Source organism: Mustela lutreola, chromosome 12 (assembly GCF_030435805.1).
Source record: "Mustela lutreola isolate mMusLut2 chromosome 12, mMusLut2.pri, whole genome shotgun sequence".
In the NCBI taxonomy this organism is placed as follows: domain Eukaryota; kingdom Metazoa; phylum Chordata; class Mammalia; order Carnivora; family Mustelidae; genus Mustela; species Mustela lutreola.
Genome location: NC_081301.1, coordinates 99,458,078 through 99,480,937, shown reverse-complemented (window position 1 = coordinate 99,480,937; position 22,860 = coordinate 99,458,078).

Genomic DNA, 22,860 nt, shown 5'->3' with positions numbered 1-22,860 from the left:
GGACCAGGCTGCAATTCTGACGAAGGCCACTAGAGGCCACTAGAAAACAAGCTAATTAGTCCACGGAGCTGGGCTCTTGTCTGCCTGCAAATAATTGCAGTTTGCCCCCAGGGTCAAAGGGCAGGGCACCGTGGGCCCATTTAGGTGTGGGGGCCATACGTGGAAATACCAGTCAGTGGAGGCGCTTCTCCAGGCCCGGGCCGGCTCCGTCCTGCAGGGGTGGGTTACGAGAGGTGGGGTCCCCGGGGCGGGGGTTTTCTCCCTCTCCCGGCGGCCACCCCAGGGTCGAGGCGACTTCCTGGGCTGTGCTGGGCAGCCTCTTCCTTCGGGAGCCACCGGGGCAGCCACAGACAGCAGAGCGGAGGGGGGCTGTTTCCCCTGAGACGCCCACCACGACCCTCCCGAACGGATTTGACGACCTCTATTCAATGGCGCGTCAGGACAGACGCGGCGAGGACCCGGAATGGACGTCACACGCCCCTTTGCTCGGGTCCCGTAAGGCGCTGTTCCAGCAAACAGCGAGCAAGTCGGCAGAAAGGACCGCGCAGGTTCCGGAAAATACCAAGAATCTTCCTAGAACCCCCTCCCCGGTTCTCGAATCAAAGTAGCTGCTGCCCCCCCCACACCCCCCACCCCGAAACAGAGCTCGCTGGCGCACCCTCTGTCTCTCTCACACACACTAAGGAGTTTTTTGCTCATTGACTGCTTCGCTTCCTAACAACCCTCACGGCAAATTTCTGATACGTGAAACTCCCTGCTTCTGGATTTTTCTCTTCTTTCAGTGCTAAGTTATTGCGAGTGCGACTGTAGTGTCACCGTGAACGTCGCTGTGCCCGAAACCATGACCTGCGCCATGGCTGGCGCAGAGAACACCAGAGACGGGGCTGCCCGAGCCCCCCACCCCCGTGCCCCTCCCCCCACACGCCCCTCCCCCGTGCCCCTCCCCCCACACCCCTCCCCCACGCCCCTCCCCCCGTGCCCCCCCACACCCCTCCCCCTTCCCCGTGTTCTTTTTTGACGCTCCAGACCTGTCTGTCCTGATGCCCTCGTGCTTCCTTCTAACCCACCCGTCGTCTCCTCCAAGTCTCTGTGCCTCACGCGGACGCGGGGGAGCAGAGCTGCACTTCTCACCGGGAACTCCTCCCTCTGTCCTTGACCCGGGCCAGAAGCCGCCATCACACAAGGCTCCGTGGCCACACATCTTGGTCAGGTCTGTCTGAATTCCGGTGCACGAGCGTGTTGGAAAACCAGCCCAGGATAAACGCCATGAAATGAAAGGATGGAGATTCTCGACCTCTCTCGACCTCTCCAGGCCGAAGAGGAGTGTCCGTACAAGCCCCGTCCGGATGCAGAAGTAGACGCCGGTGTCGTGCGGGATGAAGGCTCACAGCGCGTGCCGGTTCCTTCAGTCGCTGACCTGCAGACACTCGTGTCGCCGAAGGACTGGGGTCCCCCTGCCTGGACATGGCCAGAAGGGTCCGCCCTCGGCACACCCAGCCCTCTCCCGAGGAAGGTGAAGCAAGTTGCCTCTGGTCAAAAAGATGGGTTAAAAACATAGAAAAACAGAAGAGGTCGCTGTGGGTGTTAAACACGGTGGGACCTAAAGTCCGAAGTACTCGGAGATGATGCGGGGCTCCCTGAGAAGCCAGAGAGGCCACCGCTGTTCACACACCAGCAGGGCAGGTAATACACCAGCAACCGCTCCCTTAGCGGGGTATCCCGGCATCTTCTAGAATCTGAGAGAGCGAGTCGGAAACACGTGAGCAACGCGGGAGCGTTCGCGGAGTGCGATCCCCGGGCTGAACCAGGGCATGAATTCCGCTCCCTGTGGGCACGTTTCTCAGGGACATTTCCGCATCATCGATCATGTCCTTGACAACAAAGTCAACCGGAATAAAAGCCCGGAGGTAGAGACATCACCGGCCCTCGCCTCTGACCGTAATCGGGCAGACAGACGGCCCTCGTCTTGTGGGTGGGGATGATGGAGAAGGGCCTGCCTTCGCTCCTCGCCCCCGGGAGATCCGTCCTACTAGCACGGAGAGCCACGTGCCCTGCGTGCGAGCTGCCGGCAGCAGGTGGCCTCCCCCCCCCCCCCCGGTTTCACTGTGTCCCCAGGGAAGAAGGAATGAGGTTTCAAAACACCCATATGCCCAGGGAGCTCGGGGGGTTTCTTTCTCCCTCACGTCCAAAGTGTAACTGTGGGCCCCAGTGAACTTTTTCTTTTTTAAGATTTTATTTATTTATTTGACAGAGATCACAAGTAGACAGAGAGACAGGCAGAGAGAGAGAAGGAAGCAGCCTCCCTGCTGAGCAGAAAGCCCGATGTGGGACTCAAACCCAGGATCCTGGGATCATGACCTGAGCTGAAGGCAGAGGCTTAACGACGGAGCCACCCAGGCTCCCCGAGACCCTGTCACGGGACACAGCAGTGGTGGCACTGCCGTCCTCTTGCTTCCCTTTTGACGCAGCCCATGTCCCGGGGACGCTTGAGAGGAAGGGAAGCTCCTCCCCTCCTCTCCCGCGGGAAAGACCCAGGAATCGGTGGAAGGGTGACCCATCTGACGACGGGTCCGAGGCCAAGGAGATGGGGGGCCCGGGAGCTGCCCGCTGCTTGCACAAACACCGAGATCCCAGGGAGGGAGCAAGAGCAGGTTCCGCTGACCCCGCAGTCAAGAAGTGGCCTCACCCTCCCTCTCTCTCTCTCTTGATAACAAATTTCCTGGCATCGTTTTCGTGTTGGACATTTTATGAGGCGCCCGGTGCAGAGCCACTTGGACGAAACTGCACAGGGGCGCCGTGTCCTGCACTGCACTGTCCTGGAGGAGCTCAGTCCCGGCTGGGTGAAGTCAGACCTTCCTTTCTGACGATCCGTGGTTTCTTCTTTCCTTTCCCCGCTCGGCTCAAATCGGCCCAAAGATTCCGCTCCTCGCCGTGTTTCCTAGGAGGCCAGCGGCACGGGGTGGGAAGCGGACAGACGGCAACACGGCTGGAGCCCCGCAGAGAAGCTGCCACGGTCACCTCTAACTGCATTCTCAGCGGGTCCCCAGCTCGCAGCAGGGGACACGGAGGCCCAGGGCATGGCCCGTGCGTGGCGACGGGAGCAGGAGGGCTCCGTGGCCAGGCCAGGGTTCCCACCTGGGGACACTCCAGTGCCTGCACCTGCCATGGGCCCTTCCCGCCAGGAGGTGCAGCCGTGGCCCGGGATGGTGGCCGTGGGAAGGCCGGGACAGGGCCTCGAAGCCCTGTGCGTGGTGTGTGCAACTGGGGAGCTCCTGGGGTAGATCCTGAGGACTTGGGGGGTCACTCCTTCTGAGAGTGGGGCGTGAAGATGGGGGGTGTGGGCTGTCCTCCTGGGGAGGTCCCTGGTGTCGCTGGGGATGACTGGCCCCGATCCGATCTGCCCCAGGGCCACTGTACGTGGTGTGGGACGGTGCCTCCCACAGGATGGGTCCACGCACGGGTCGGAGGGGGCCCAGGGCTGAAGGGACCTCCTGGGGGCTCAGGGACAGATCCCTGTGACCCAAGTGGCAGGGTCTGCCCAGGGCGGTTCCCAGAGAAGGAGCCCTCCCGAGGCCCCCAGCTACGGAGAATCTGGTCCATTTATTCTCTCTCCCTCAGTTCCTTAATGTTAGTTCAGCTCAAAGCCCGTATGCCGCCCAGGATGGAATTTCATCATTTTGTCACAAAGTGCAGAAGCGTATTTTCTACTTTTTAAACGTGAAGCCAAGAGCTTACGGTGTTAACGTGACGTGTATCCCATGCGACTGGTTTTATGACTGTTCTTTATGATTTTACACTCTTACGCTCCAAGCAATAGAGCTGAGCGTCCCGCAGTGGGAGAGACTGGTCTTCTAGGAAGTTGATCCCGGAAGACGGAACTAGCAAACCACAGTGTGGCTCGGGGGAAACCCATGAGAAAGACCTCAACGGCCCACTAGAAACTTGCTCAAAATCTCAAAAAAAATGCTCCCAGATTAAAAAAAAAAAAAAAAAAAACAACTACCCCATTAATTTTTTTTTTAAATACTCCTGTTTAAATCCAGTTTTCAGAGTTTAACTTCCCCAATTTTGAAACTGGCAGGAGCACGCCTGGTCGAAGAGCCTCTTAGTATCCGTCAGTTTTCTTTCCAGCGAGGGGCCCTTGGGCTGCCTGTCGGGCCTCCGGAGCGCGGCTGGAGGGAGTGCGGGCGGGCGGGCGGGTCCCTGAGGGCTCTCCGCACCCTGGACCAGGCCGGGGGCCGGATGCGCTCCTGCCCCTGGGGCTCAGCGAGCCGGCACCACCTCCGTCCACCAGAGAGAACGGACACAGAGCCTGGGCCGACCGTCCCACTCCCTTGTGACCCAATCGCTGTGGAAAACTGTTTGGCAGGTTTTTAATTAAAGATTTTATGTATTTCTGTGACAGAGAGGGAGCACAAGCAGGGGAGCAGCAGAGGGAGAGGCAGGAGGAGGGTCCCCGCCGCGTAGGGAGCCCGACACGGGACCCGGGCCTGGGACCGTGGGGTCACGATGTGAGCCGACGGCAGACGCTTCCCCGACGGAGTCCCCCAGGCGCCCGATGGTTCTTTATCAAGTTTAACACCCGCTGCGCGGCCCTGAAGTTCTGCTCGCGGCGTCTGCCCGAGAGACGTGCCAGGATCGCTCCGCCGCAGCTGTCTAGGCCTGTGCGTAGCGGCTTTCGTCCTCACGTCCCGACAGGGGACCTCCCAGTGCCACCAGCAGGATGGTAAACCAGCGGCGGCCCCCATGCAGCGAGTTGTGCTTACAGTGAAAAATCTCGCACGCGCAGGTCTCCAGAACACGCAGAGCAGAGGAGACCACACGGAAACGGTGCATACAGTCGGGCTCTGTGTGACGTCCTGGGACAGGAAATCGCCGTCTGTCGGGACCGGCAGCCTCCCTGGGCTTGTCTGGAACCAGGGGGCGGAGGGGCCGGGGGCGGTGCAGGCGGAGCCTTCTGCGAGGGACGCCCGCGGTCTGGATGTGGGGGGGGTGGTTGCACGAGCGTCCACGTTCAAGTCACCGAATGACACGCTTGCAATGGACACCAGCCACGCTCTTTAAGTCACCCCCAGACAAAGGGTTAACCCCCTCTAGTGCTCTCCGACGCAGATGCCAACACTTGGTAATCACACGAGTTCAGGCCAGTCCGTGACGTTAAAATGTCATTTACAAAAGTCTCTGCAGGTCGTGGAGACGGAGAGACGGTTTCTTCCTCAGGCTTGCGGAGGGGGTGAGGGGTCAGGTCGTGAGGGGCAGGGCAGGTGACCCCAGCCTCAACCACCCGCACAACGCTGGCAAGTGTGTGAGTGTCTCAAGCCCCGTCCACCCCTGAGTCACGGGCCACACGGGCGAGGATGATGGCCACAGCCACTGTCTGGCTGGGCCATGGGACGGTAGAGAAGGCCAGGCTGGACCTGCCCGTGACGGGGTGGGAGGGGCAGCAAGGGGCCCCGTCCTGCCTCTGGAGCTCCCCCACCCCAACCCTCCGTGTGGGTCTGTGCAGCCGCAGGACCACACCAGGCCTTGCGGGGACCTGCACCGGACGCCCCTGTCTCTGCTGAGGTGAGCACACCCGTGTCCCCCACATGGGGGGAAGCGTCTGGATGGGACGGCGAGTGGCGAGGTTGGAGCGGTGGGGTCAGCCCCTGCGGACTGGGTCTCCCGAGGGCTGCCCCTCCCGTGGCTGTGATGACGGCCCCCGGCTTCCCGTGGAGCCCGCCGGGCTGACTCGGTCTCTCGTGGTCACACGTGCCCTCGCTCGGTCCCGGGCTCCCCGGCCGCTCCCTCCCAGGGAGGAAGGATGCCGGTTGGATGTTCAGCCGGAGACGCTGAGCAGGGCCGGGGCAGGAGTGGCCGGAGCAGAGACGCCGGGAGCCTCCAGCACGTTCCAAGCCCGGCCAGACAGCATGTGAGTGCGGCTTAAAAGTGGAAGCGACCGGAGACGAAGCCCACGAGCTGTCCACGACAGGCCCTGCAGGTGCGGGGCGTCCAGGGCGTCCGGCAGAGGCCACGGGGCAATGGTGCTGATTGCTTGCGTCCGAGGTCGCCGACCGTCCTGCCGCGTCTGCACAGGACACTCTGGAGCCAGGAGGCGAGAGCAGACGGGAGCAGAGGAAGGAGTGGCCCTGCAACGTGCGACGACCCCGGGGACGTGCCCTGACCTGGCTCGCCGGGTCCATGCCGCGCGGACTCTCGTGTGTGCATTACAACCCTCCGTGTCTCCTCCCGGTTCTGCGATGGCCTCGTCTTCTCTTACCTTCCGCCCAGCCCCGTTTCCGAGCGAGGCCGCATCCTGGGGCTGTGGGAGCTGAGTCTTTAACCTGTGAATCCGGGCAGGACACACGCGATCGGTACCACCAAGCGTGTGTCTCTCAAGAGACACTGGATCAGCCGGTTTGCCGGTTCCTTACGTAGAGCCGCGAGTTCTCCGTTGGCTGAGCGGCCTCTTCTCCGGGCTTCTCTCTCGCCGTAACGTCCGTCTGCTCGGGCCTGTCCTCCAGGCTCCTCGTGAGGCTCAGCCCCACAGCCCCGGCCCCCAGCCCCACCCCGGCAGGGTTTTCTCACCCGTTCTGGTGGCCGGACCCCACTTCCCAGAGTGTGCAGTGGATCGGGTCCCTTTCCTGCTCAAGGCTCCTCGTGACCCCCCATCGCCCCGGGACGAGCACAAACAGCCCAGCCGGTTTCACACCAAAACCCCACCTAAGCTGGCCTGGTTTCCTGCTCCGCGTGCCCGAGAGTGGTCCCCAGGTGCCCCCCGCGTGCCTCTCTGGTGAGCTGGGGGAGCCAAGGCCTCCCTCTCCCGCGGCAGGAGGAGCCAAGCCCTCCCCGGACCCAAGAATCCCATAATTCCTCCAAAACTTTCCGTTTGCTTTTCACATTTAGGTCTCCCCTCCATAGTGTGCGTGTGGTGTGAGGTAGGGCGAGAACGGTGCCCCTGTCCCGCGGGACGGCCCGTTACGGAGCTGACCGTCCTCTGCTCGTGCAACGCCACTTCAGACGACACATGGAGTCTGATTCCGGACGGTGTCGTCCCCCGCGGATTGGTGAGGTCGCGTTTTCAGAACAAATGCTTCTTGGAAGCCCGCCACACTCTGTTCTTAAGCTTCCGTTTTGCACATTCTGTGGAGCCCGTGGGCGAACACACGGCAGGTGCAGTCAGCCCTCGTGCGCCAGTGTCTTCCCCGGGGCGGGCGTAGCCTCGTGAGCGTAGAGGGTGATCTCAGAAGGCGTTCCGACTCCTGGGGCCGCCCTCCTAGGCAACCCGTCAGCAAATACCTGATTGATAAGCAGTTTACTTTTATCTGCAAAAATGAGATTTTTTTCCCTCAAAACGTAAGGCACGGCGATGCAGGTGTTACGGAGTTCTGTCCTCTGTCCTGCCGCTTATCCATTCACTTTCCTTTCCGGACTCCCTAGCGGTTCCTGAGTCCTGAAAAGGAAGCCTGTGAGGTTCTGCACGGTCGAGCCGTGGTCCCTCTTCAGAACGCACGTGGGACTCACCACGGTGAGGTGGACGACGCATCTCGGGTCCGTTTTATTTCCCGAGATAAGGTGTCCTTGAGGAAAACGGCTGTTTCTCCTTTTCCTATTTTGTACTTTTTGGGAATGAGACGCAGACAGACCCTTGGGGCGCCCGCCGCACTCACACCTTCCCCTCTTTCTGGGCGTGGACAGGACCTGCCGCTTCCTTAAACCCATGCGGGCGGCCAAGGCACGGCATGTTGCTCTGGGACCGGGGGCACGGCTGAGTGGGATCCTGTCGCGGTGGCCTTGCCCTCTCTCTCCACTGCCGGCTTCGAAGAAGCAAGCTGCCATGACTCTTCCGGCCGCCAGCAAGCTAACAGCCACCCGAGGGACCCTCCCGTCAAGCCTCCGACAGGGACCCAAGCAGGGTCAGCATCCTCGCCAGAGCCCATGCGACCCCAGACGATGACCCGGCTCAGAGCGCCTGCACTCCGGGCCGGAGGAAGTGCGAGATGATAGCCCGTGTTCTGTACGCCCCCGTCGTGTGTGCGGGCTGGTGTGTAGCCCTAGGCGCCCACACAGTAACGCAGGGATGACTCGTGGAAGTCGCTCTCCGGCCAGCGCGTATGTGTGGGAGGACGGCCAGCGGGTCCACGGGGCCCGGACGTATCCAGATGAGCGACGGGAGAATGTTGATGTTACGTCTCTCCCCGCGCAAACCGGGTTCCGAGTCGCACAGTCCCCTGCCTCCGTCCCATGTGTCCCTGAGCTCTGTGAGCTGCGGAGCAGGGGCCACGGCTTGGGGAGGGGGGCCGGGCCGCCATGTAGTGGGGCCTGGCACCCAGCAGGCTCCGTAGGTGGTGGTTGCAGAAAGAGTCACCGGAAGCCGGCTGTCCCCTCTGTGTTCTGCCTCGGGCTCTGGGGTGAGCGCGCTCCCTGGGCACCTGCGGACCCATCCCGTGGCCCCTTAGGCACGTGGTGCGCAAGCTGCGGTGCCATCGCCCGGGACCCCAGGGATGGAGGGGCCGAGCTCGGGCCAGGCTTCCTGGACTGAAAACATTTACACACGCGCGTGCGCACTCACACACCTGCTCACGTACGAAGTTTTACTAAAAGGACGAACCTTCTCTCTCATCTCCACGATCAGTTCCCTCCCTGTAAAGGGAACCGGGTTGGGGGGCCTGACGGGAGCAGAGGTGGTCCGGCCCGTGGCCGCCGCCGTGGCTGCAGGTGGTGCTCCAGCCCTGCCGCGGCCGCCTCTGCTGGGCCCCTTGGAAACGTCCATAAGGACGCCCGGCGTTCTCGGCCCTCGGAGAGCTTATTCTCCCACAATTAATGCAGACGGGCGGTCCCATTATGGCCGATTCTTCGTCTGTGAATTATCTAGTGTGAGGAGAAGTGCCTGCACAGGCTTAATTTCTGATGGTGATTAAGGCCAGCGCTAAGCACGGGGAGGGAAGGGGCGGGGCTGAGAGGCTCCTGGTGCATCTTTTCCCTCCACAGGAACCAAGGCACCTGCAGGGTGAGCTCGATTTGCATTTGCAGAGCATTGACTCCGGGACTCCACGGGATGTACCTCGCCTCATTAACCCCATCAGGGCCTGGACAGGGACGTGCTATTCTTATTCCGCTCACAAAGCTGCAGATCCAGAGCCGGAAATTACCCACAAGGAAGGGAAGGGCCGGGGTAGCGCTTGGTCCCCGACCCGCGACCCCTGCATCCAGCTCTTGAAGGCTAGACGGAGGCAAAGAGCCCCCCGCCCCGGACAAACCCCTTATTTCTGCAGGTTCCTGCGGATCGTCAACAACCGCGAGCCACGCAGCCACGGAGATGAGCTCGAGCCTCCTTTGGGACAGGGCGATCTCAGCAACGGCCGGGAGATGGAGGCCTGTCCCCGAAGCCCCCGAGCTCACTGGCACTGCCGCAGGCTGTGCGGTACTGACCAGATGGACGCAGCACGTTGACTTACACTCAACGTAAAACCGCAGGTTGTCATTTGCACGAAGAAGTACGCGTGGAGGCCGCAGGGACTCGAGAGCCACTCGCCAGGCCTGGGGCCAGAGGCCTGGCCGGGAAGCCTTCACCCGTGTCTCGGGCGGACGAGTGCGGGTCGCAACCTTCTCCTGTGAGAGCTGGGGTTTTCGTCACTTAACGACCGTGAAGCGTCCAAGTGGCCCTGCTGAGTGACCTCAAACCCTGCGCTGGCTTCCCCCGACAGGGCCCGGCGCTCCCTTCTCACAGAGTCTTTCCAGAAGTCTCCGTGTCAGTGACACACGACAGGGCCACCACCCCCCCCCCTTTATCGGGCGTCCGGCAGGGAAGGCCTGTGGCGGGGGCGTCCGGCGGCCCGTATTCGAGAGTCTTCACTGGGGTGGATGCGTTAGAGCTCGGAGTGGGTCTGCCAGTGCAGCCCAAGGGCGAACAGACCTGTGTCCTTCCGTGGCCTCCAGGCTTCCTCCTAGACGCTTCCTGGGCAGGAGAAGCGAGGATCCTTGCTTGCTCGTGGGCGGGGACAGTCCGAACACGGTAGAATCTGTAAACCCTTCATCCTGCTGCTTTCTGGGAAGTGGACGGAGACTTACAGAGTTTGTTTTCAGTACTTAGCCAGTGCCCTGTGAGCGAACGTTTAATACCGAGCCGGGCAGCCATGCGAGGGGCTGAGAACGCAGCCCCCAAACCCAGAGACCGTGTTTTCTGGAAGCTACCGACCCCAGGGCAGGCCGTCCGGCCCAGGAGCACAGACAGGAGGAAAGCCAGTGGGGGGGAGCGCAGGCTGGGGGTCGTGGGACAGCAGGGCTGACACCCGCTGCGGGGGTTGGAACCGGCCTCCCCAGGACGGGGACTTCCCTGGGTGCGTGGGCAAGGCCGGTGCAGCGTTGGGGGCCCCGGGAAGGTTCCGAGGCCGGAGGGGGAAGACAACGGGGGGTCACCTGACAGAAGAGAGCCCGGCCGAGAGGGTAGGTCTGGAGGAGGGGTGCAGGGCCTCGGGGGGCCTGCAGGGCCGGGGCGGGAGCTGCGCGTCCCTCACAGCCCGGGAGGGTCCCACGTCGTGAGCGACGCTGGCGCGGACACCCTCCCGCCCGGAGGCGCTGGACGTTGGCCACGAATCCGTGCTCCAGGAGAGCCCCCGGGAGGGCTCCCCGGTCACCTCCTCCCGGGCTGACAAAGGAGTTGCCTCCCATTTTGCTGCTTGTCTCTGATTTAAATTCATAGGAAAAGGGGTTTGGGCGGCTTCCTTGCCAAGGTGTGTGACACCAGGCGTGAGTCTGCGGGGGCCGCGGGCACTGTGGCTGCGGCTGCCGCCCAGGCCTTTCTATCCCAGCGCGACGGAGCCCGGGGCCTGAGGTCGGTGTAGACCCCGTTCCTCCTCCTGGGCTCGCAGACCGGCGGCCTCTCCCCGTCCCCGCGGGTCCTTCCTCCGAGTCCCTCCTGTACTCATCCCCCCTCGTACAAGGTCCGCCCACGGGCCTCGCTGTGACGTAACTGCTCCCCGGAAGGATCCGTCTCCAGACAGAGTCCCGATCCACCGCGCTAGGGTCAGGGCCGCAGCACGGGGATTGGAGAGGCAGGGGCCCTTCAACCCGTAAGACGCCGCTCAAGGAAACGCCTTTTCCGAGATGTTACTGCACGAGGACGGTTGAAGCAAAGGAGCATTTTCTCTGGGGACGCTGGGAGCTCGACCAGCCAAGTTTAATTAAACTCTCCTGCCCGTAAGTCAGTGTCTCTGCGCAATGTGCTCCTCCAGCAGAAACCCCACTGTCCCCTCGTCTTCGTGATTCAGCCACAGCGGACGCCGTCATCGTCCTCCCACCCCACGCCCTTTTATCCCTTTCCAGTGAGCGAGAAAGAAGGGGCTCTTCTGGGCATGCTATCTTCCAACAAAAGGAAACGGAGTCAGGCATGGCACAGCCAAGCCTTGTTACGCGTCCGTGGGAAAGGGAGACCTTCCCCGCGGTGTCCCCACCGTCCCTGACACGGGGCGTGTGTCGAGCCGGGAGAAGGGGCGGCGGCAGAGCCGTTAGCTATCTGGGAAGGATGCTGTTCCTTACGAAGCCTTTAGTGCTGGTTACTGGATTTAAAAGTCCCACTTTGTCCTGTTTCCAGTTTCACTGTGATTTGCATCATACGCTCTTACATAAAAATTACTCTCTAGACCAGAAATTCTTCATTCCGACATCTGTCCAAAAACGTTCCTTCTGCAACTTGCAGTCCTAACTCCTTGTTTTAATACCACCACCTCCTTCCTGCTGTCACATTCTTGCGGAAATGGCAAGTGAACAGAAAACACTCCCTCCTGGGAGCCCAGGAGATGCAAAGTAATTCTCTGTCGAGAGATTTGCTCTATTTATGTAACCAGTAGAAAACAAACACAGACGTGTACTACAATCAGAAACTCCTGTTTGCTCTATTTTAAAGAATCTCGGTCTGCTTTCTCAAGAAGGAGAAGCAGCTAATGCCAGAGTTTACAGATTCTTTATGGTCGGGGACACACCATGCCGCTGTGCCGCGACCGGCTGAAAGACCTCTCCTTTCAAAGCTGCGAGAGGAGAAAGCCTGGGGAGGGTTAATACCCCGGCTGGAGTGGCACACGTCCTCCGGAGTTCAGAGCCAACTGCTTGGGTGGAAAATCAGGAAAAGCTGAATTTTTATGAAAGAGCAGCCCGGTGTCCCGGGGGAAAGTCGGTGATGAGGAAAGGCCTGTTGGGGCAGAACTTTGACAGTCACCCGGGTACGTACAGAGCGCGCGGGCTGTGGTCCTGGGGTCTTTGCGGAGTCGACCGAACCTGTGACGTTCAGCTGTTCTGCTCGGAGACCCTGCGTTGTCCGCACCACGTTCCTAAACACATCCTGCTGAGCCAGGTGGCAGGACCACGTCACGCTGAATTCAATCCCAGCGGGAACTTTAAGAGAGAACGCAGCAAGTTTATCCCAGATGGTCTCAAAAGAGCAGATCATACTGGCCGGAGCAGTTCTGAAGAGTAAACCCGAGTGGGGGTCGCTACTCTTCACCAGGAGCAGAGAATGCTCTAGCGACTTCCACTGCTGGGGAGATGGAGCCGATGGACAGTCCCTGTGCCTTGTCATAAATGCCACTGAAAACCTTAGAACTTATCCACAAAACAAATACAGGTTCTGCCCTGATGGGCAGAGAGGAGCAGTACACTGGCTGGGGACCTTGGAACCCCCGAATGACCGCATGCAGAGTGCTCTGGGTTCCCTCTCTGGCCTCATGCGCCCCAGACTGGATACTGGGGAAGCTGGCAATGCAGAGACACCCATGTGGGGAGCCTAGAAATCCCCTTCTGATGTGCCAACACCTGCTCCAACTTTCCACCGGGATGGTGTTGGAGAAGCAGAGTGCGCAGCTGGGACGTTCCCTCACGCTGCGTGGCCTCTAGTCCTTCCCCTGTACCCTGTGTCATCAGTGCATCAGACGGGGAGTGGGACTTCCACCCCCCCACCAAGGGCTGCCTGCCTCTGCCCCTAAGAGTGACGTCAGGAGACACCTCCAGGTTAACCAAGCTAGGCGGACCCCAAGCCTGAGAACTCGAAGCAGCCCGCCCAAGGACCCAGTAATGGCTTTATGTCCCCAAATTAAAGACAACCACAGCTCTTGAAGGCAGCCGGGGAGAAATGATGCATCCCTTACTGGGGAGGCACATCTTAACGATGGTGGATTTCTCATCTGAAAACACGGACCAGAAGGAAATGACATGCTGTTCGATGTGCTGGAAAAAATGTCTAATCCCAAGAAATCTATATCCAGCAAGAATACCCTTCAGTGATCAGATCACAATGAAATAAAGGCAGTCTTACGTGAACACTGAGAGAAATCGATGCCACATTCCTGCCTGAACATATCAGCTGGAGGAAGTACTCTAAATAGAAAAATAATAGTAAGAGAAAGAATCTCCAAACATAGGAAAGGAAGGGGAAACACAGTAGAGCAAAAATATGGATAAATAGAATAGACTTTCCTGCTGTTCTTGAGTTTTCTAAATCATGTTTGGTGGCCAGAACAAAATTATATGGTTCCCAGTGTATTAGGGGAAATCTTTTGATCAACTATGTTATTAACCATGGAGGGTAAGTGGGAATAAAGGGAGGCAGTTTATCCTAACCTTGTTTGAACGGGTAAAATGTCAACATCAGTAGACTTCACACATTTTGAATATAAGATACCATGTCTAGAGCAATCACTACAAAAGCAACCTAAAGAGATAGAGCCAAAATTCCTGTAACTAGAGATGAATTCTAGGAAAGAGGAGGAAACCCAACAAAGGCAGGAAAAAGGAAACAGAAATTCAAAAAGGGAAGACGAACTTGAAAAATAAAATGGCAGGGGCGCCTGGGTGGCTCAGCGGGTTAAGCATTTGCCTTCGGTTTGGGTCATGATCTCGAGGTCCTGGGATCGAGCCCTGCATCGGGCTCTCTGCTCAGCGGGGAGCCTGCTTCCCTCTCCCTCTGACTGCTTCTCTGTCTACTTGTGCTGTCTTTCTCCCTGACAAATAAATGAATAAAATCTTTAAAAATAAAAATAAATAAAATAGCAGACAAGCCTTAATGTATCAATGGTTAAATGAAGATAAATGTTCTAAAAGTACCAATTAAAAGGCATAGATCGACAGAACGGATTTAAAAAAACATGACTCAACTACGTATTGCCTACAAAAACTCACTCGACTATAATGATGCTCATCAGTGGAAAACAAAAGGATGGAAAAGATACACGGTACACATATTGATCAGTAGAGAGCTAGAGTGCCCCTAGTAATGTCAGATAAAGTCAACTTTGGAGCAAAGGATATTGCCAGTGCCGGGAAGAAACATTACATACGGTGACAGAGTCTATCACAAGGAAACAGCTGTTCCAAGGATGAATGAACCACACGGCTAGCAAGGACGTTCATCAGAAGTGGATAGAACGGGAAGGAGACAGTTCACACTGGGGACTTGTAGACCGTTCTCTCCAGCTGAAGACCAGCGAGATAGCAAAACAGGAAATGTACGGACCTTGGAACATCACGCACCGCCAGGACCTCACCAGCACACAGGGGACAGCCCCGGCCGCGGTAGAGCTATCTCTTTTCAAGAGCCCACGGAGCAGGCACCAAGGTGGGCAGCAGCCTGGACCATGACATACACCCAACGGATCTCAAGGAACTGGAGTTCTGCAGTGTGTGTCCTCTGAGCATGGTTAGAGGAAAGAACTCACAGAAAGATAAGTGGAAAACAATCCTCTGGAGATCGTTTTCTCCGCGGGTTTAGAGAAACTGCTGGAACCTCAACAACCCTCTTCCGAGTAACCTGAGGGTCAAAGCGGGAGTCTCAGAGGAACAAGAAAAACAAAAACAAAAACACGGAACTAGATGAGAGTGAAACCACATCTTACCAACACGTGGGGGGCGGCAGCAGAGCAGGAGGGAAAACCACGGCACCAAAAGTGTGCAGCAAGAAAGAGTAAATTATCCGATGGGTCATAGAGGCTCCTGTTGTGAGAGACCAGACAATCCAGAGCAGAACAAACCGAGCGCCAGAAGAAAGAAGGAAATTATACAGAGAAGAGCAGAAATGGACGAAATTGTGAATGGAACAGTACAGAACATCAGAGAAACGGGACACTGGTGCTTTGCAGAGGTCAATGAGATTGACAAGTGTGTGGCCTCACAGACGAAGGAAAAAGGGTGACACAAACTATTGATATCGGGGATGAAACGGAAGACAACATGGCAGACCCTACAACACCAGATGGAAAAGAAGGGGGCGCGTGAACGTTGGCCGACCCACAGATTTGATACTTCGCACGAGACGGTTCCTTAGAAGATCAACGACCACAGTTCACCTCACATGAAATAGATCATTTGAAGCCATTTAACAATGAAGACAATTAAATTGTAATTAAAAAGCTCCTGAAAAAGAAATCTCCAGACCCAGATGGTTTCACTGGAGAATTTTACCAAGTATTTAAAGAAGAATTATCACACGTTTTACAGAATACCTTCTAGCAGATAAAAGAGAAGGAAACAGTTTCACCTCATTCTGCAAAGCAAATATTACTGGAGTAGCAAGACAAGACCAAGATAGTACAAAAAAGAAGGGAAACCTAGAGCATTATCTTCACAAAGATAAAAAAATTTTTAATATAGGCAAATAGAATTCACCATCATGTAGAAAGGACTAGTGTCCAAAGTACAGTAGAACGCTTGCGTGTAAGAACCCGTCAAGGTAATCCACTAGAGTCCCGTGCTAAAGAAGAAAGGTCTCACGATCATAGCAATTGAAGAAAAAGCGCGTTTGAAAAACTCAGCACTCACTTATGCAGAGAAAGCTCTCAGAAAACTAGGAGTGCAGGGACACTTGCTTACCTTGGTAAAGAATACGTGCAAACCCCCACAGCTAAAATCACCCACAACAGAGGACTTTCCCTAGCACGACTGGAAACAGGGCAAGGAGGTCCAGGCTCCCCGCGGCTCCTGAGCATCGTACGGGAAATTCTAGGCATGGTTACCGTGCGAGGAGGGAAGCAGCAGTCATCTAGGCCAGAAAGAAAGATCTACAGCTGCTCCTGCGGGCAGATGACATGATGGTCTGTGTAAGAAGTACCAAGGAAAACACAGTAAACAAGAAAAAATCCGAAGTCCCCAAACTCTCAGAACTCAAGGTAGCAGGGCTGAAGGTCAGCGTACAAAAGCTTCGCTTCTGTCTATTAGCAACGGACCTGAGGGAACTGAAGTTTTAAGAACTATGCAATGTGCCATCTCCGTGAATAATGAAATAGGTGGGCGTCGGTCTAAGAAAACAGGTACGGGACTTGAGTGTTGGTGAAGTTCTCCTTGAATACCTCAATAAGCAGAGAGACGGTCTGCATTCAGAGACCGGGAGACACAGCATAGGAAGGGCTTAATTCTCCCCAGACTGGTAGACAGATTTAACACCGTTCCTGTAAAATCTCCGAAGGGCTACGGTAGACATAGACAACAAGGTTCTAAATCTGTAGAGAATGACAAAGGAAATGGAGAGCTCAAGCAACTTGGAAAAAGAAGAGCACAGAGGGAGCCACCGTCCTACCCAATTTCAAGACTTGCCACGTAGCCTTGGGAAGTTAGGCTGTGCCAGAAGAGGAAGAAGGGTAGCACGGAGATCAGTGGGCAAAACCGTGAGCTCCTGAGTACCTCTGTGACGATGGCCACTAATTTTTGACCAAGTTGTGAAAGATCATTTTTTCAACCGAGAGCGTTGAATTGGATAGCCACAGGCAAAACTACCAGAAAGAACGCCCACTCGTATCTCACACATCATGCAAAGACTCATGCAAAATTGAGCACAGATTTAAGAAGAAAACATAATGTTTTTAGAAAAGAAATAGAGGAAAAAATCGGGACCTAGGGCTTGGTGAACAGTGTTTAGTTATGATATCAAAAGCATGTTCTATATTTTAAAACAATCATGAAGGGGACTTCATCAGCAATTAGAACTTTTGTTCTACAACATACCCTGCTAAGAACATGGAAAGGAAAGGGGGGAAAAATTTGTAAACCACATATCTGACAAAGGGCTCCTATCCAAAATAATAAACTCTCAGAAATCAAAGTAAAAAAAAAATCTGATTATAAAATGAGCAAAAAGCATGAAGAGAATATGTGAATGGCCAAAAACCACTTTAAAAGATATTCAATATCACAAGCTTAGTTTGCATTAAGGAAATACAAATTAAGACCTCGATTCAGTATCACGAACATTTTTTAGAAGTAAAATTAAGAAAAGATAGTGAAAATCCCAAAATCGGTGAGGAAGCAGAGAAACTGGCTCTCGTGTACATTGCTGGTGGGGTTATAAAATGGTACAGCTACTCTGGCAAAGAACCGCAGTTTCTTAAAAAGCTAAATCATACACTCGCTACACACCCCAGCAGTGGTACTCTTGAACGTTTATCTCAGATCAATGAAAACTCACATCCACAGAAAAACCTGCAAATAATTGTCCTGGCAGCTCCGTTCGTAATAGCCCCAGAGTGGAACAACCCCAGTGTCCCTGAATGGATGAATGGTCCGGTCGACAGTGACACGCCGCACGTGGAGTGGACTGTGGTGCACACAGCAGCTTGGGTGGGTCTTAAGGCCATGACGTGGAGCAGAAAAGCCAACACCAAAGTCCACAGACTGTATGATCCACGTACACACTGTTCTTGGAAAAACAAAATTACAGAGATGGAAGACAGATTAGTGGTTGCCAGGGGTTAGGGATGCTGGGGGGAGGGGTGTTGGGGTGACTACAAAGGGTCACACAGGCAAGACCTTTCTGATAATGAGATTGTTGTGTCCTGACTGTGGTCGTCGTGACACAGATTTGTGATCCGTGATACCACGGCTTGGAGGGACACACACTGTACGATGTGGACCTCTCGTCCCACTCTTGCACCGTAATTATGTACGAGGTCACCCTGGGAGAAATGGGAAGGGTGCACAGTCCCTCCTTTACTATCCTTGATATGGAATTATAGTTTTTAAAGTTCCCCAAATGTCAAAATCCAAAGTTAATACTAATCAGAACAGTGGGGTAGAGACCAAAGGATCGATAGAACAGATTCCAAAAATTCAAAAAAAAAAGTAAATGTAGAAATCTGGTGGATGATGACAGTCGTGTTTCAATTGAATGTGGAAAATACGGACATTTGAGAAAACCGGCAATCCAAACGAAACAAGTTAGATCTCTCTGCCACGTTGTAAATAAATTTCAGGAAGATTCAAGCACTAAAATGTAATGATTAGCAGCAGAAAGTGTAGATACTTTTCATAGTACTCCTGGGGAAAGAGTCTTTCTGAGCACGGTGCAGAGTTGTAAGCGTGAGGGCAAGGATCAGGGACTGGATTTTGTGAACGATACACTGTTAATTAGTAAGCGAATTAGTCTGACGAATGCCAGACCTCTGACGAGTTTGGAGAATATATTGGAACAACAAATGAAATACTCCAATGAATGAGACAGGCCGCATGTAGTTCCAAAATAGACCAAGGAAATGAACAGAGAAGAAAACCAAGGTGCCGAGCAGTCTCGGAAAAGAAGCCCCAGCTTCCCGGTAACTAATTAATGAGATCAAACGGATTGATTGATTGGAGCGAGCGATGGTGTCCTACGTTCGCAGGGTGTGAGGAAGTGGACACTTGCATACACCGATCATGGACTGGGTCACTCTTTGTGTCGAAATGGAAGTATTATGACCGTTAGAGCTATAGAAATGTACCTCCTGGGATTACTCAGGTGGGAAATGTCGACACACACGAGGGCAGGGACAAGCCGCTGTATGTGGAACTGTCCCAAGTCAGAACCATGGCTTAGGTCAGAGTCATGACTTTAACTCAATTGGTTAAATAAATAGATTTCCATACGTTGGACTATCGAGCAGATTAAAAAAAATAGGGAATCAGAACTATATATACTATAAATAGTTAAAACGGCAGAAGGGTAGAGGTTCAAATGAAACTGGAATTTTAGAGGAAAAAGGGTGATTGGAGCTTCTACCACAGATAGTGGCAATTACATGTGCTTATCTTCATCCACGTGTGTGTAAATATATAAAACCTGTGTTTGCAGACTCTTTATAAAAGGATGCACGAGAAACTGGTAAAACTTCCCAGAAAAAAACTGAGGGTTGCCGGGGGGGAGGGGGTTTGGGTGAAGGGTGTGGGATTATGGACATTGGGGAGGGTATGTGATTTGGTGAGTGCTGTGAAGTGTGTAAACCTGGTGATTCACAGACCTGTACCCCTGGGGATAAAAATATATGTTTATAAAAAATAAAAAATTAAAAAAAAAAAAAACTGTGGAATGCGAAATTGGGGAAAGATTATTTCTTCTGTTTAACATGCTTCTCGTTTTTACGAAGTGACACGGACGTGTTGCTTAGAGCATCGAACGACGCTGCAGGTTCACGGTGAGAATGAGGCTTTGGTGTGGGTTAGACGTCACCAGTCAGAGAGAATTTAAAAAGGAAGAAACACCAGTGAAGGAAGAAAATCAGCGACGTTACACGCGAAAGAGAAGGAAACATGGGTGAGCCACTCTCGGGATCCCACGTAAGCACAGACATGTCTACCTTCCTCCTTCGTGATGCTCGTGAGCACGACGCCGGAGAACTTTCGAGGTAGTTCCAAAACGACCGACCATCAGTACGGATCGAAGGGACGACAGGCTAGGAAATGGCCTCGAGCGTTATCATCTCCTCTGTGTCTGAAGGGCGTTCGTGGTCAGACTAACGGTCGGCAGGAGAGCGCGCGTCTCCTCCGCCGTGCCAGTTCACGCACGGAGCCCCTGTCTCATCCTCGGGTGGGACAGAGAACAGCAGGAGGGCCAGTGCGCGATCATGAGGTCACCCACATTCCCTGAGACACCGGGGGCTGGCAGGACCCTCACCCTGTTTCCGTGGTTTCACCAGTATGTCGTACAAAAGGGTGGCCCTTGGAATTTTGGTCCCGGAACCACACGGTGGCCTGACGGAGACCTCCCCCAGGTCTGTGCTGCACCGGCCTCAGACTTTGCACAGTGAACCGTGAAAGGAATCCGAAATACACTCACCCCAGACAGATCCCATTCCCAGAGTTCTGGGATTCACGGTCAGTTCAAATCATTCATCTTATTTTCTTCTTTTCAGATTTTATTTATTTATTCATGAGAAACAGAGAGAGAGAGAGGGAGAGGGAGAAGCAGGCTCCCCACTGAGCAGGGAGCCCGGCCTGGGGCTCCCTCCCAGGACCCTAAGCCAAAGGCAGATGCGTAACCCACTGAGCCACCCAGGCGCCCCATTCATCTTCTTTTCAAGTGGCTCTGCGGGCTGCCCTGCGTGCAACATTCCTGAGTATTTTAGGTCTCTCCTTCGTGTTAATGAGCAGCAGTGTTTTCTTTGTGGAATTAAATGCCACAAAAATATCTCTGCAAGCAGATTTGTGTCTTGATAACAATCTGTTGATGAGTTTGGCTCTCCGGGAAGATACCCAGCAGATACACATCGGCGCGGGGATGCCCTCCAGCCCTGAGAGCGGTCGGGTCGGCGCTACGCTCCGACACCCAGCCGGCACGCGTGCTCCGTTCGCCGCAGGCCCGTCGTCCCCGGTTTCTCGGGTGGGTTCCCGAGGATACAGGATTTGCTCCTCTGTGGGATGTGGGGATTCCTCTCTCCAACCCCTTTCCCCGAAGATCCTTCCCGGCTTTGTCCAAGCGTGGTAGCAGCAGGTGTAAGAGGAGGCAGTGAGGCAGAGGATGGAGGTCGTGGAGCTTGAGTCGCATCTGCATCCCGGTCCTGCTGTTTCACGTCCTGGATGGACTCAGATTCTTTCTGTGTCAATGGAGGAGCAACATTGTTACAGGAGACCGTTTTAGTCCGGCTTCTCCATAACAACGGAACCAGGAGGGCACGTGTGTGAACACACTCACATGACGGGGTTTGTTAGAAGGAATTGGACCACTTTATTATGGAGGCTGATGGGTCCCAAGATCTGCAGGATGAGTTGGTAGCGGGAGACCCAGAAGAGCTGATGGTTTAGTTCTAGTGCAAAGTGTGCCAGCCCAAGACTCAGGAAGAGCTGGTGTTTCCGTTCAGATGTGAAAGCAAGAAAGAGCTGATGCTCCAGTTTAAAGGTAGACAGGCGGGAGGCACTCCTTCTTCCTTGGGAGTGGGTCAGCATTTTTGTTTTAGTCGTGCCTTCAACTGCTTAGACGAGGCCCACCCACACCGGGGCGGGAGATCTACTTTACTCAGTCTACCGATTTAAATGCAAACCAGTTCACAATGCTCTCACACGAACACAAACAGCAATGTTTGACCAAATGGCTGGACACCCTGTGTTCCAGTCAAGTTAATACATCCAAGTAAACATAACAGAGGTATTTGAGAATTAGAAGTTGATGTTTAGGAAGTGCTTTAGTACAGGAGACTGGGGGATTTTGGAAGTTCTTCAGTGATTACTAAATTAAAGAATATCTTTATTATTGAATCACTTGATTCCCCCATAGCAGCTCAAGGAGGTGGGAAGGGCAGAGATAGTCACCTTCTCTTAGAGAAGAAGAAATCAAGGCATCGGTTGGTTGTGCAACCTCATCAGGGCTTTCCAGAACATACCATTCTGGTGTCAGAGGCAGGTGGAGCTCTCAAGACTCTGGGACCTCTGGAAACCTTTGAGGAATGGGGAGTGGAGTAAGTGGGGATGCCAGCGGACTCCTGAAATCTCCTTACTATCTTTTTGGGAGTGAGTCTTCGAGGGATGACTGAATGTCCTAAGTCCCCCTTCACGCCAGAGGTGGCCACACTGCTGAGGTTCCGTGTCCATGCATGACTCGCAGATGGGAAGCAGAACACGGGGGCTACTTGGACTCCATGTCCTGGAAGATGTGACCATTCTACCTGTGTGGGATGGCGGCTGAGCTTCGCCTGCCGTGGAAGTCATAGAATCTGGAGATTGAAAGGGACCTTTAACTGAAGCAAATCAATGCAACAACTCTTAATTCCACAGCCACAAAACGACCTACACGGTTGCGTCTCTACATTTGGGAAACACTTTCAGATGTATTATTTGCAAGGACCTGGACTCACATCACAACAGCAGGATATAAAAGACTTGCCCAAGGTCTTACGGTGTTTACAGAAGGGCCAGGGCACGGGCTCCAATGACTTTCTCCACCGAAACCCCTGGAGAGGGGGAGCACTCAGTTCCACACGGCGTAACACACTGTGTCAGCTCCTTCGGCTGGATCTGTCTTCACTCATGTCTCCTCCGCTGTCAACTCTTTATTTGAAGTGTAAGTCCTGCTGGTGACTCATGAAACAGGATTAGATCCCCGTTCCAGAGGACAGCTTGTCACAAATTTAAAGCCTGTCCCCACGTGCTCCACACATCCCCGTCTGTACTTGTCCCTTCCAGGCTTCACCCCCAGGTTTCATGTGCCACTCATGACCCGTTTTTGTTTTAAGATTTTATTTATTCATTTGACAGAGAGAGAGAGAGAGAGATCACAAGTAGGCAGAGAGGCAGGCAGAGAGAGAGGAGGAAGCAGGCTTCCCGCTGAGCAGAGAGCCCGATGCGGGACTCGATCCCGGGACCCTGAGATCATGACCTGAGCCGAAGGCAGAGACTTAACCCACTGAGCCACCAGGCGCCCCCATGACCTGGTTTTAGACCCCTGCAGTCGAGCTGCTTTGCCCGAGACATGCCCCTGGGAACCCTTTGTGAAAGGCCTCCTGATAACGGCTCCGGTGCTCGGCAGTGGTCTGCCCCTTCGGAGTTGAATGAGTGTTTGCCCCCAGACCCAGCAGACGGAGATACGAGGAGCACAGCAGCTACCCTGGGCGGGGACAGTCACCCCACCTGCACCTCCATGTTCTCCTTGAGTTTTGTTCAACC